At 48.7% G+C, this 15,159-nt stretch overlaps 1 long non-coding RNA gene across 1 annotated transcript in view; it reads left to right on the top strand.

Annotated features, from left to right (window-relative positions):
• LOC309850513 overlaps window positions 1-15,159 on the top strand; it is an 86,550-nt gene that overhangs the window by 63,844 nt on the left and 7,547 nt on the right. The window contains exon 7 of the long non-coding RNA XR_014304287.1: window positions 9,511-9,684. This is a non-coding gene — a long non-coding RNA (uncharacterized lncRNA). The remainder of the gene's footprint in view (window positions 1-9,510; window positions 9,685-15,159) is intronic.

Raw genomic sequence — 15,159 nt, 5'->3', positions numbered from 1 at the left:
AGGGGTGGACACGGGAGAGCCTGGTGGGCACCTTGCTAGTAGCCACTCGGGCCAGAGCACTACTTTTAGGAACGCTTTTCCTGCAGGCCTGTGACGGTGTGTTAGTGGGAATTTCATGTCAAGTGATTCCTGAAAAGACTTTTATTTATTTATTATTTATTTATTTATTTATTTTTAAAGATTTTATTTATTTGACAGAGAGAAATCACAAGTAGATGGAGAGGCAGGCAGAGAGAGAGAGAGAGGGAAGCAGGCTCCCTGCTGAGCAGAGAGCCCAATGCGGGACTCGATCCCAAGACCCTGAGATCATGACCTGAGCCGAAGGCAGCGGCTTAACCCACTGAGCCACCCAGGCGCCCAAGACTTTTAAAGTCATAGAAGATTGACCTTGATATAATGTTAAGCAATGAAAACAGGTCATAACACATAGAGTTTATACAAAATTATATGTATGGATATATGTGTGCACACACACGTGTACACACTTATCTGTATCTACATGGATATCATGCAAAGCACATTCACATACACACACACATACAAATGCACACCCCCCACATATACACAGATGCACACATACCACATGTGCATGCGCACACCACACATTCACACACACGTACCACACACACTGTGCGCATGTGTGCACATGTACACACACCACACACTGCATATTCATGCACACACATACATGTACACCCATGCACACAACACATGCACGCACACACATCACATATGCACAATGCACACACACATGTGCACGAACCACACACATGCACACATGTACTCACACAGGTACACATATACACACATGCACACACATGTACACACACATCACACATGCACACACGGCTAACAGGAAATGCCCCGTGTAAATAGTGGTTTCCTTTATGTCATAGAATTATAGGTGATTTGGATCTTGCTCCTTTGTATTTCCAAATGTTCCATAATGATTACGTATTATATTTCGACTTGATTACATATTTTATGAGCAGAATATGGAGACAAAAATTGTTTTTAAAAAAGAACCAGCTGAAACCTAGAAATAGTACTAATGTATTTGATGTTGTCACATGTGGGTCACGTCCCAAATACCCTGCATCTTAGAGACTGCCCACATAGTTCATGGTCACCCGGGATGCCAGTAGGTGGCTTGGAGACGAGGTTTGGAGAATTCTGAGGTTCTTTGCTCCCTCCTGAGAGCCCTTGTCCCTGGGTCCCAGGGAGACAGGCCGCTGCTGTCTCTTGCCTGGTGGTGTGCATGCCTGGTGCGGGCGGGAGATGGGAACTGCAGGGCAGTGGTCCGGGGAAACAACTCCAGGCAGCCCCCCAACTCCTGCCCAGATGGGAGAGCACGAGGGGTCTGGAGAATCCCATCCTTTTGAATGTTGCTCACCGGTGTGTTTTATTTCAAAGTTTTGTTCTTACTTGGCTTGTTTTAATGCTGAGATCCGATGGTCACCGATGATCGTCGCTTGCTGGCACAGAGAAACCCAGTATTTCCACGTTGACACATCAGTCTGTGTCAACTTGCTGGTGTTTATATATTAGCATTTTTACAAGAAAGTAGGAATGCAGAAGAAAGAATGGCAGAGGAACCCAATTTAGCTATGAACAGAAGAGGGATGCATAATTATTGTTCCATTGTATCAGGCCAGGGACTTGCAAGAAGGCAAGAGAGCTATCAACGTGCCCGATATTTGCAAGAAGAAATGGTTGTTTCCACCCTGAGTGATTAGAAGGACCTTGGGCCTCGTCCAGGTTCACACAGGACCTCTGTGGACTTCGCTGCCGTGCAAGGGGAAGGTTGGACATGGTGAAGGACACTTGCTGGAAGAGGACAGAGGGGACTCCACAGCCCAGGAGGGAGGAGCAGAGAGGCAAGATGACCTCCCAGTGCCCATTCAAGGAGTGCTCTGTGTGTGTGCTGAGAAGGGACTCCATTGTGGAGAAGAAAGTGTCCTTTTAACTCTGTAGTTATGCCTAATCTGCACAAAGACCCTACCTTCATGCCCTTCCAGATATGATGGGCTTTATGAGGACTTAGAGGTGGAGTCCTGAATTTCTACATGCTAATGTGGGCGTGGGACTGAGACTCTTTTAGCCAGAGCAGCCTGCAGACCCACGGAGGGGAGCCAGCCTGGCGATGCCGGGCACCTGTGTGTCCACAGAAAGCAGTCCCTCTGCTGGGGCCCCTCGGCTTGTCTGGAGCTCCGGCAGTTTCTGCCAAGCCCATCCTCAGCAGTCATCCACAACCCGGAGTGAGGTCATTCAGGGGGGAAGACGGGGCACAGGGAGAGGAGGGGAGATGCCAGGCACAATCTGGTCCCATGAATGATCATTTACACATCGTTTTACTTAGTTGCCGAAGTTTCTACCTATGCCTATTCCCGAGCACTACTGTTATTCAGTCTGATGTAAGGATTCACAAGGTCACTGTTACCAGTGTTAACGAGTGTGTGTTACAGGTGTTAAAGCCTATGAATCCGCTTCACATTCAGCATCTCACCTAACACTGCCAGCCCCTGAAGCAGGGGTTGTTATCCACACTTCACAGACAAGCAGAGCGGGGCCGGGGGGGTGGGACACACTGAACACCACACAGCCCTTCAGCTGCAATTTTGACCTCCCGGCAACCTGGCATGGGTCCCCGGGGGCCCTTCGCCTGCTGCTCTCTCCCTCTGGGCAAACACGTTCTCCTCTGTATACCTGGAGGGGGCAGGCCTCTGGCTTCCATTTCCTTCTTCTTATGAAGATGATTTTCAGAGAGCAGGGAGGAAGACTGAGGGTAGCAGGAGTGGAGGTGGAGAGCACCCCCCTCGCAGGCACACCAGTTTCCCCATTAGTTTAATAAGCGCTTACTAAATGTCTACTCTATGCCAAGCTCTGATCTAGTCGTGGGGGTACAGTGGGGAATAAGGTGGGGGTGGATCCCGCCCTCGTGCATCCTGGGGCCTCGCAGGGAAGACGGGAATGAAATGTCACTCTCTGCTCTACTGAATGTTGGGGAAGAGATGTGCCACGCTCCCTCAGGCGGCATGGGGTCCAAAACAGGAAGACCCACTCCCGGGGAATCTGTTAGGGCTTTGTAGAGAGAGTGGATATTAGCCAAGCTCCAGGTGGAATGTGGTACTTTGGAAGAACTGAAAGTCCAGTCCAGCTGAGGGAGTAAAGAGAGGAGTGTAGACCTGAAGGTGGGTTCGGACCAGTTTGTAAAGGCCAAGTGAGAACTTTGGTTTTTATCCTGAAAGTAACGAGAAACAGTTGGAGGATTTTTAGCAGGAGTGTGACATTGATCCGAATAAAAATTTCCAAGTATTCTTTTAGCCACACTGAGGAGAATACACATGTGAGGTTTGGATGGGGAGATGATCAGATGACTGAGGGGCAGCAGGGAGAGGGTTCGGCATAAATGAAACCAAAAGAGCGGTTAAAGCCCACTGGGGGAGAAGGAGTTCATTCCCTCCACAAATGCCTGTTGCCCACTGTGTGCCAAAGGTACTTGGGCAGCAGAATGAAAAAGGCAAAGAAACCCGCTCCTGGGGCCTATAAGGGAAAGTGGGGGAGGGTGTCACACAACCAAGAGTAGACACAAGATGAGAACGTGTGCTTTTAAGGTATGTTTCAGGAAGACTGAGTGGACGAGGGTATTGGGGTTGGGACCACAGACTGGCATGGACACGAACAGTGTCTCCTGTAGGAGCAGTGGCCAGGGCCCTGGGTGAGCACCTCTGAGTGAGGAACATGCAGACAGAGGCTCTGTGGCTGCAGCTGGAGGGAAGTTCAGACAGAACAGAAGAGATCTGAGCACAGAGCGTCTGGGACAGCTGTAAGGGCTTCGGATCTTCCTCGGAAATGGGAACCGATGGAAGATCCTAGGAGGAGTGACATGGCGTGACAAGTTAGAAGGGTCCCCCTGCCTGCTGTGCTGGGAGTGGGCAGGCAGTTGTCTGGGAGAGAGGGGACAGAGCCTCTTACCTGGGTGGTGGCAGCAGAGGTGGGGTGAGACTCGGACTCTGGGCCTGATGTCTAGCCTGGAGCCCAAGGTCAACAGGCAGTGTTTATAGAGTTATGGCTTGCTAAATTAAATGGACTGGAATCCACCTGTCCTGGTCACAGAGGCAGAGAAGAGAAGTATTTGTGTTTTTAAAACCTCTCAAATGACCTGGTTTTGGAGATAAAACTAATATACTTGAGCCAGTAATAATAGGAGGAACAGGAATACCACCACCAAATTGTACCTGTTGTATGCCGAGCGCCCTGCCGGAGACTTCACAGGTACTCAGCACACTGTTTCGTGGTTTTAGGGGACTCAGTTGAACATCTAATGTGATCATTGCAAACACCTTGGGCATTGAGTGCCATTATTCTCAAGTACAGAGGAGAGAGTTGAGGCTCAGGAAGATACGTAGATCATAAGTGGTGGAAGCACAGGGAATAATTAAGGACTATGCGGTATTATTGCATAGTGAATATGATCCTAGCCTATCCAGGGGAGCTTTACGTGGGCTGGAATCATCCAGGGAACTTCAAGGACCTGACTTAGGTTCCGAGCAAAGGTTAGATCTCACCAATTTCCAGATAGAAGAGTAGAGAAGAGGACATTCCAAATAAAGGGAGATGCTCTTGCAAAGTCACAGAGTTGGGATAGAGATTAAAGTATTAGGGGAGAAATGGGCCCTCATCTGCCCTCACCAAGGGGTTCACCTGCTGTTTGCTTCCTGTGCCCTAGCAAATATCCAAGCTGGGTGGCTTAACACCACAGAAATTCTCTCCTGGTTCTGGAGGTAGAAGTCCAAAGTCAAGGTGTTGGCAGGGCCACACGGGCTCCAGGGGAGAACCTGTCTGATGCCTTCCTCTGAGTGCTGGGTGTTGCCGACCATCCCGGGCGTGTCTCCTCACAGGCATCTTTTTGTCGGGTGTGTTCTGCGGTGTCTGATCTGACTCTTCTTTTCTGATAAGGACACCAGTCAGATGGGATTAGGGCCCACCCTAATTCAGTATGACTTCCGCTTAACTCTATCCCACCTGGAGAGATCCCATTTCCTAACAAGGTGCCATTCCCAGGTATACCTGCTAAGCCGATAGTAGGAGGTTCATTATTACTCGTTGAATGAATAAACAGACGAGTGACATGGGATTCGATCAGAGGTGTGGGCACAGTTAAACCAGGTGACCAAGGATCGCACGTGCCCATGGAGGAGTCAGGATGGTTTGTCTCTGCAGGGGGGGGGGGTTAGGGCTCATTAACTGAAATGCTGAATTGATTTGATGAGGCCAGGCAGTAGAGAGTTACAGCTTAGAGTTGGAGATTTAAGAATTTTAGATCTTCAATCTGTCTAGAGATGTCACCAGATTTTATCCCTTGATTCTATATATAAAAAAAAAACGACTATTAAAAATACCAGTTGCCGGCTTGGAATACCCAAGTAACAAGTCTCTGCGGTCTCAGACCAGAGATGAGTTTTCCTGCATGGAAGTCTTTAGAAGCAGTAGTGGACTCAAGAGAGCAGACCTGACTAATCTTCGACAAAGTAGGAAAGAATGTCCAATGGAAAAAAGACAGCCTCTTCAATAAATGGTGTTGGGAAAATTGGACAGCCACATGCAGAAAAATGAAATTGGACCATTTCCTTACACCACACATGAAAATAGACTCCAAATGGAGGAAGGACCTCAATGTGAGAAAGGAATCCATCAAAATCCTTGAGGAGAACACAGGCAGCAACCTCTTTCACCTCAGCCGCAGCAACATCTTCCTAGGAACATCGCCAAAGGCAAGGGAAGCAGAAAATGAACTATTGGTATTTCATCAAGATCAAAAGCTTTTGCACAGCAAAGGAAACAGTTAACAAAATCAAAAGATGGAATGGGAGAAGATATTTGCAAACGACATATCAGATAAAGGACTAGTGTCCAAAATCTATAAAGAACTTAGCAAACTCAACACCCAAAGAACAAATAATCCCATCAAGAAATGGGCAGAGGACATGAACAGACATTTCTGCAAAGAAGACATCCAGATGGCCAAGAGACACATGAAAAAGTGCTCCATATCACTTGGCATCAGGGAAATACAGATCAAAACCACAATGAGATATCTCCTCACACCAGTCAGAATGGCTAAAATTAACAAGTCAGGAAATGACAGATGCTGGCGAGGATGCGGAGAAAGGGGAACCTTCCTACACTGTTGGTGGGAATGCAAGCTGGTGCAACCACTCTGGAAAACAGCATGGAGGTTCCTCAAAATGTTGAAAATAGAACTGCCCTATGACCCAGCAATTGCACTACTGGGTATTTACCCTAAAGATACAAACGTAGTGATCCGAAGGGGCACGTGCACCCGAATGTTTACAGCAGCAATGTCCACAATAGCCAAACTATGGAAAGAACCTAGATGTCCATCAACAGATGAATGGATCAAGAAGACGTGGTATATATACACAATGGAATACTATGCAGCCATCAAAAGAAATGAAATCTTGCCATTTGCGACAACATGGATGGAACTAGAGCGTATCATGCTTAGCGAAATAAGTCAAGCAGAGAAAGACAACTATCATATGATCTCCCTGATATGAGGAAGTGGTGATGCAACATGGGGGCTTAAGTGGGTAGGAGAAGAATCAATGAAACAAGATGGGATTGGGAGGAGCACCTGGGTGGCTCAGTGGTTTAAGCCGCTGCCTTCCTTCGGCTCGGGTCATGATCTCAGGGTCCTGGGATCGAGTCCCACATCGGGCTCTCTGCTCAGCAGGGAGCCTGCTTCCCTATCTCTCTCTCTCTCTGGTTGCCTCTCCATCTACTTGTGATTTCTCTCTGTCAAATAAATAAATAAATAAATAAAGCTTTTTTTTAAAAAAAAGATGGGATTGGGAGGGAGACAAACCATAAGTGACTCTTAATCTCACAAAACAAACTGAGGGTTGCTGGGGGGAGGGGTGTTGGGAGAAGGGGGGTGGGGTTATGGACATTGGGGAGGGTATGTGCTTTGGTGAGTGCTGTGAAGTGTGTAAACCTGGCAATTCACAGACCTGTACCCCTGGGGATAAAAATATATGTTTATAAAAAAATAAAAAATTAAAAAAAATTAAGCTAAAAAAAAAAAAAGAGAGAGCAGACCTGGAAAAGGCCAGCGTTAAGAGCAGCATGAGTGTGGTGTCATCTTCTGGAATGACAGAGGCTAAATACAGCTTCTATGACAACTTGTCATCACTGTAGGCATTGTCCTCCCCCTGAGCCTTGTGAAGCCTCGCACAGACATGATCTGTCACGTTTCTCACCTTCTCACAGCTATTAGAGAGGTTGGGATTTTGCCCCCCAGATAGGAGAGAATCTGCAACGAAAAGGTCCGGGAGGCTGGTTTCTTCAGAATTCCCCGTGCGGATCCCTCGGTGGCAGGCACAGCTGCTGTGCTGGCAGGCCCTCACATGCTTTGGGGATTCAGCCTTCTCAGAAATGAGGCAAACAAAGACACCTGAAAGCCTGTGCTTAGGAACACATCTGCTATTGGTCAAACTGTGCGCCCCAGAAAGATAAACGTTGAAATCCCAGCCCCTAGGACCAAAGAATGGGACCTTATCTGGAAATAGACTCTTTGTTGATGTGATAGAGTTAAGACAGGGTCACCAGTCTGGGCCTTAATTCAGCATGACTGGTGTCCTTGTAAGAAGAGGTGATTCTACGTGCCACGGGATAGCAGAGACACACACAGAGAAGGCCACGTGACAACAGGCATGGACACCCATGCACTGCAGCTCAAGCCAACAAATGCCAGTGGCTAGAAGAGGCCAGGATGGATCTCTGTTCCTTCAGGACACAACCCTACTGACACCTCGATTTCACACCCCTGGCTGGCGGACAGGAGGAGAACATAGTTCTGTTGGTGGAGACCACCAGAACATGGCACATATGGTGGACTCTTTGTCATGTAGACTCTGCGAATGCTCAAGGGTCACGGGGCAGAGATGGAGGGAGAGCAACCTTACAAAAATGGGGCAGATCATTGTGGTCTTGTTGGCTCAAAGCAAGGATTGCCAGAGGAAAATCCTGACCAAGGGCATGGTTGGAGGCAGGAATCATGAGCCAGGGGAAACAGGTGAGCTGGGCTTCAGGCAGGAGAGAGAACAGGCCAGAGAAAGGCCTGGAAAGATGGGCTGGACTCAGTCCCAAGAGAGAGGTGCAAGGGGTTTCTGAGTGTGAGAATTAGGGAGAGCAAAATAATGCCTTCCTCACAGGGTTGTGGGGAGACATGAATGAGCCAGCATGTGAGAAAGTGCTCTTGAGCTAAAGCACCGTAAATGCACGGCTCGTACAACAGCAGTTACAGCAACAATCACTGCCATCTACTCTGGGGTTCAGGGAGATGTCCGAACAATTTCAGCTGTCCCGATGGGCTGGGAATGACTGCTCAGCGTCAGCATCTCCCGTAAGTCACGTAAGGAACTTGGTCCCTCCACTGACAGCAGGGAATCTGGGGCACGGAGAAGAGCAGATCTAAGGACAAAAATCAGACACAATAATTGAGGGGAGGTCTTCAGCCTCAGCTTTGCCAAACTCCTGAATTTTTTCTGTTCTTAATTCATTCCGAGAGAGTCTCTTGGACATGGGAGTTGTCTGCCCCTTGACTGAGTGGTGGAGAGGAGGTGTATGTCCTGAATCATTTATGAGCAAGTGTGTGGAGGGGAACTAGGGGCCGTGACCCATCCCTAAGCTTCTTTTCTGGTGTGGCCAGAGGAACAGCAGTGGGCATCTCAAAGAGCTTTGGTTTGGGGGAATTTTTAAACCCCATGCCCCTTGGTTAGCTCCCGGGAACATAACTCACTCTCACCATATCTTGGACGGTGTCTTCTCTGTGACTCGTGGCTCCTGGGACTTCTACCCTTGTTGTCACTGGGGCTGGGGGCTTGGCCAGCTTCCCCCACTGGTTCCCCGCTCTCTCTAGCCTCTACTGCCTCTTGACGTCCAAGTAATCAATTGCCACCTCTTGTGCTTTCTTCTTCTGAGCTCCCCAATCCAAGGCCATGGTTCTGCTCTATCTCATGTCCTTATGAACTGTACTCTGGATATCTCCATAGCTTCTTGACAGTCAGATTTCCAGCCCATTTTCTTCATTGTCACGTGAATGGTCTTCTTATGACACAGGTCAGACCGTTTTACTCCCTCAAAATCTTCAGTGGCTCTCCTTGCCCAAAGTATCTGGTTCAACTCCTGGTTGTGGCCTCAAGACCCTCGAGGGTGCAGCCCCAACCCGCCTTTCCAGCTTCCTCACCTGCTGTGTCTGTGTCCCGGACACCGCCACATGGTACCTTGTGCCATTCCTGCCTCTGTGTTTTCGCTTGGCTATCTGCGGGATCCTCTTCACTTCCACTCAGACCCACCTCTCCAGGTGGCTTTCCCTAAGCCACACACTTGGAATTCGTCAGTCCCCACTTTGTCTTTCCTTACTGTTCTGCTCTCTCTTCTACTAGAGTTAAATATGCCGTATATGCTTGCTTGCTTTCCCTCCAGATTGTGAGCTGCTCCAGAGGCGCTGCTGCGTTTATTCACTTCTATGCCCTGTGCTCTCAGAACACACCAGCCAGTGCTCGAAGACGACCGAAACCACACAGTGGGGCGGTGAGGAGGCTGGCCTCCACAGGCCAGCGGGCGTGTCATGGCTGCAGGATTTCTGCTTCCTTCTCGGTAGGCGGAAGTTGGAAACTGGAGAATCGGGTTGGGTGGGGGAGGGGGGTGGCCTTCGCGAGTCTACAACAGAAATGCAGCTGTATTTCCCTTCTCTTGTGCTCCTCTGGTTTTTGTCTCCTGGCCTCGACTTGGAATTTCAGTTGGAAACTTGAAATGCAACCAAAATAGTTTCTTCTGTGTCACTCCTGAATTAAGGCTTTCGAAAACCTTCCTTTCCACTCGAGCCTTTCTCTTGAAAATCAGCTCTGCTGCAAAGTGGGGCTAATTCTGCCCCCGCCGCCCCCGCTCCCTGCGGATGTCGTGGGGAGGATGGCTGTAAATGGGGCACTTTGAGACTCTCCGGTGTGTCAACAAGCTGTGAGTTTCATTCATTTAAAAAATGTAAATAAATGCAGCTGCATCTGGCTGTGTGAACAACAGAAGTAGGACCGCGCTGCTAAAACCAAGTGAGGAGATGCTCTAAATTGAGCGAGACGCCCAGCCTTGAGGATAATTTAAGGAGCATTAATAAATATAGTTAGAAGACTCATGCGGCAGAACTCATACCTCCAGCTTGTCTTTTTTCCACCCTGTGAGCTAGCAGAATTCATAGCGACAGCTTTAGAACAACAAAGAAAGAACTGGCTGCTTCCCAGAACCAATTAAGGGGTGAGAAAAGGAAGTCTCATGCGTTAAACATGCGTGTTGGAATTCTCCGTTACTATACTTAAAATAATTATATAACTTCATATTTCTCATTAGAATATTTTATTAGGCGTTAAACAGTGTTCGACTTCAAAAAACCGCATCTTCCGGAAATCAGCCTGAAAGTCTGTTTGCTTGAGGGTCTAATGCACTTTCTCATAAAAATGCCATTATAAGTGCAGCTGGGTTCCCAAGCTGGCCCACGAAAGCCATTTGAACTTCATAGTATTGATGCCATGTTGTAGATTTGTAAGAAAAATTTGTAAAAAAAAAATACCCCAAAAAACCAAACCCATTTCCCTTGCAACAGTATAAGAGCATACTCAGCACTGATGTAAGTAATTTAATCTCTCATGCCTGAAATTAAGGAAGGTTTTCATTTTTACTGAATGATGCTGCCTGTGGGAAAATAGGATTAATTAAGGAGGATGAACGTATAGATCAGCGCCATGGTAGAGAATCTGCAGGGCAACGTGGGTCCTCCCTCAGGCTTCCAGATTGAGGCTGGGGGTTCTTCAGGACATTAAATCTCACTTCCAAATGTCGGCCCTTCCTTCCTCCTTGTATGGACAGCCTCTGGCCCTTTTGCATGGTGACCGTGACTGGGCTCACATTTCCTTGGCTCACACATGGAAACAGAGGAAGGCAAAGGGAGGGGCAATTTCCTGCAGGAATGGAGCACAAGTTGCGCTAGAGGAAAGAGGAAGAAGAGGTTCTTGAAAAGTGTGCGTGTGTGTTGGGAAAAATAAATTCGTCGTATTGGGAAAATGGGGCTGAGTCAGCAAAAACGCACCATTTGCCTTCAAGGAGAAGCAGCCGACGGTTAGATCTGAGCGTGCCTGCCATTAGCTGCCCAGGCTGTGGACTCTCATCCTCAGCAACAAGCAGGAAGGACACGGTGTGAAACCAACGGCTCTTATTCACAGGACATTCGTGAGTTGATTGCTTGTAACTTTGGGGCTTACTGCTCTCTCTCAGGAACGACTTTGAATTTTTTGAGTACAATCATGATTCATTTCTCTTCCATTTTCCACTCAGGGTAAACTACTGTGTCCTATTTTAAAAATGTTTCTCTCTCTCTTTCACCATCACTTCCAACCCACCTTGCTACCACTGCGGAGATGATACTTCCATCATACCCTTCTCCATACAAAGATTTGGTGGTTTCCTGTTTTCTTGGCAAGTTGAACCTTTCTGGCCGAGTGTTCCAGCCTCCATCATAGGGCCTCCCCCTTCCTGGCCAGGCCATGCCCCCCGCCTCCTATCAGATTCCTCTGCTGTGACGTGGCCTGAATCCTTCCTGTTCTTGGCAAATGCTACAACCCTTCCAGGATCAGCTCGGTTTCCTTCTTGAAATTCATGCACTCTCTTCCCTGGCTGTCTGCATTCCCCATACTCATAGGAAGCAAAGTTTGGGGTATCTGCTCTCCCTATACTAATTTAGGCACAGGAGATCCTAGCAAAGATATTTGTGTTATGTGGCCCTGCCTTCTGAAGAGCTACCCTTGACTGGGCAAAGAGAGGACATGGGACTGACCCGCAGACTGAGTGTCTGGAAATGGAATGTGTCGACTCAGGAAAGGAGGGTCGGCTGCATTCTGTTCTGTGGAAGAGAGACCATGGGAGCCTAATGGTAAAAAGGCAAGCAATGCTCAGGGTTCTTGGTAGAGAACTACAGAAACCAACCCTGGTAAACCTGAGCAGAAATGACTCGTTACCAGCGTATATGTAGCTCCCAGAATCAAAGGGAAGGCGGGAGAACCCGGTTTGGAAAATGGCGTCTGCTCAGGACTGTGTGATGGGAAGGCCACTGTAGGCTCCACTGTCACGCCTACAGTCCACCCCTCCATGGAGCAGCTGCAATGATCTTTCTGAAATTTAACTCAGAGCACGATACTCTCCTGCTGTTCTAGAATAAAGAATTCCTCTGGTCTTTGTCCCAGGTTCCTATCACAGAGCTTCTAAACCCTTAGGATTTCCCAAGTGATGGAGTGCCATTGTTTTTCGTGGTGGGTCTTGATAGTTTATGCTAACAGGATGCCTCGGGATGGGGACAGACCACATCAGAAACACTCACCATGTGATCAGAGAGTTAATTGGGCTGTGAGCCACGGAGGTCAGCCTGCCCTTGGGGAAGGAGATGGGTGTTGAAGACACAGTTCATCCATGTGGGTCAACGATTCAATCAGCTGTGCCCATGCTGATGAAGCCCCAGCAGACTCTCTGGACATGGAGGCTCAGGAGAGCTGCCCTGCTTGGTGACATAACCCTGGGTCCCTGGGGAGAGGACTCAGACCTGGTTTTATGTGACTTTTCATGTGGCTGGTCTCGATTTGTACCTTATATGTGCAACTGTAATCAGAAGTGTAGAGCTTTCCTGAGAGCTGAGGGGGCCATAGAATCCCCTGAATTTGTACCTAGTAGGTTAGAAGTGTGGGTGGCCTCAGGACCCTGAACCCGCACTGGTGCTGAAGTAATGACAGCCTTCCTGGGGGCTGTGCCCTTGAACCCCAGGGGTCTGTGCAGATTCTGGGTGGTTAGTGTCAGATCTGCAGTATAGCACATGCTTAACACCTTCAGCTGGCTTCTGTTAATCCAGAATGTCCCAGAATGAAGGAAGTCCTTACTGGCCTCTCTGGCGCCCTGTCTCTCTGTGCTCCTCTTTGTTTGCTCAGGCCTGACCCTGGTCCTCATACTCACCATGCTGGCTTCCTGCCAAGGCCTCATACTCTGCTGGGAATGCCTTTCCTCAGATCTTCACATGGACTTCTCTGCAGGTGGGAGAGCTTCTGGTCTTGTGCACTTCAATACCCAAGACCTAGAACAGCAGGTCGATTGGTTGGTTGATTGGTTCTAGATCACAGGTTGGTTGGTTCTAGATCACAGGTCACAGAAGAGCCCCAGGGAGCCTGTTAATCATAATTCTGCAACTTACAAGATCAGATTTGAGGTCTGACTTTTTAGTAGATTGGCTCCACAGCTGTGAGAGACATGAGGTTCTCTTTCACGATTGGAAAGGCTTTATGGGTCTCTAACCTTGACATTAGCTGAGATGGTAAAGCTTGGAGCTGTCATTTTCCCTGGGAACTCAGTGTTCTGAAACAGCCAGCCCACCCAGAGCCCTTTATCTTCATCATTTCCACCCAAATGCTCAGTTAGGCCATGCTGGCTCTCTTCAAGCCTTGCCTTCTGGAGCACTTCCTCCCAAGCAGACAGCAGTGAGAATTTAGGTGACCATTGGCAACTGCATAGCACGGACGCCAGTATCGCATCTCCCACTGGCATCAAGCAAGTCACTACACTCGAGCCAAGGCACCCCCAATAACCAGTCCCAATTCCTATCTTTGGGTCCATTTGCTGGGCTGCATTAGGAGCTGAGCGTTAGTTTAGTTGGGGAGCATAAACTGCTCTAGGTTTTTAAAGGGAGGGAATTTGGTAACAAAGGTCTTGTCACAGTGGGAGCCAGAAAGGGGAAGAAGGACTGATTCAAACGCTGGCGGTTTCAGGAAGGCCATCCGCCCCTGGGGCTGGATGTGCAGACAAGAGTATGGTGTTGCCCGAGCCCACGGCCACCCTGCTGCTTAGTTGCCACACCCCCAGCATCACGATGAAGACCACCTCTCCCTGCCTCCCGCTTTCCCGTCTCCTTCCAGTGCCTTCCAGCGCAGAACCAGCTGTCAGGGGAGTCCAAAATGCAGTCTTCAGGCTTCTGCCCTGGGATGGGGAGGAGATGGAGCAGGCGAGTATTGGCTGCGAGGCCACAGGCTGTGAGTGGCCCAGACTCTGGGTCCCCCGGCAAGCCTTCCTCTTCCTCCCAGACTAGAGCAGATCATGCTGTGCTCCCTCTCAGAACTTCCTGGACCTAAACCCTCATAGATCTTCCTGCAGTTTATTGTATATTACGTATAGACATACGTTCTCCCGGCTAGAAGCTTCTAGAAGGCAGGACCTGTGTAGTGTTGGCAGCTCTGGCTCGTCGTGGATGCTCACAAACATTTATGAATGCATGCCCAACTGCCAATGCTGCCTTACTTCACACAGTCCCTCTGGTCCCCATCCAGATGTGTCCTCCAACTCCCGTGGAACTAAGGTCAGCAGAAGACTCAGCTCTGACAAATCATGTGCTGGAATCTGTGACAATGTCCCATTGTCCACCTGTGGCCCCCATAGAGCATCTTTCCCAAAGAGGCAGAGATGGGGCACATGTGATGCAGGGCATGGCATAGCTCTAGACAGAGCATGGATTTTTAGCAACAAAGCCTGTGACAGTCGTCAGTCAGAAGGAAGACATTCAGCCACGTAATCAGATCGTTGAAGGAGTCATCGATGGCCCCAGGATGGGTGAGTAGCTAGGGCTACCTGTGTTCACACCTGCAAGGCCGTCTTCATGCTGAAGGCTGAATGAAAAAAACATCAAAATTCAGAACAGCGATGTTTGGAGATGTTTTAGCTTCTCTGGCAATTTGATAAATGAGTAGGAAAGAACAGAGGGGGCCCTGTAACTCTGAATTGGTCTGGAAACAATGCTAGAGGCTTCAATGTTAAGAAATTCCATTTTTTCCCTTGTCTTTCCTGGGCTTTGGCTGGTTCTTGCACCATAAATCTTAAAGGAGGCAGTGCTGGGAGTAGACACGTTTGACCCTCTGGGTGCCCGGGGCCTGGAGGGAAAAAAGTCTCCTTGGGCCCTTCTGAATCAACCATTCAGATGCTGAATCTGATGCTGACTGATTAGGGTTTCATGGTCATAATATATTTGGTTAAGAACTGTTCATTTTAATTTGTGACTTC

The sequence above is a fragment of the Mustela nivalis genome (assembly GCF_964662115.1).
Source record: "Mustela nivalis genome assembly, chromosome: 16".
In the NCBI taxonomy this organism is placed as follows: Eukaryota; Metazoa; Chordata; class Mammalia; order Carnivora; family Mustelidae; genus Mustela; species Mustela nivalis.
Note: the sequence above shows the minus strand (reverse complement) of the source record. Positions and strands in the feature narration are given on the sequence as shown.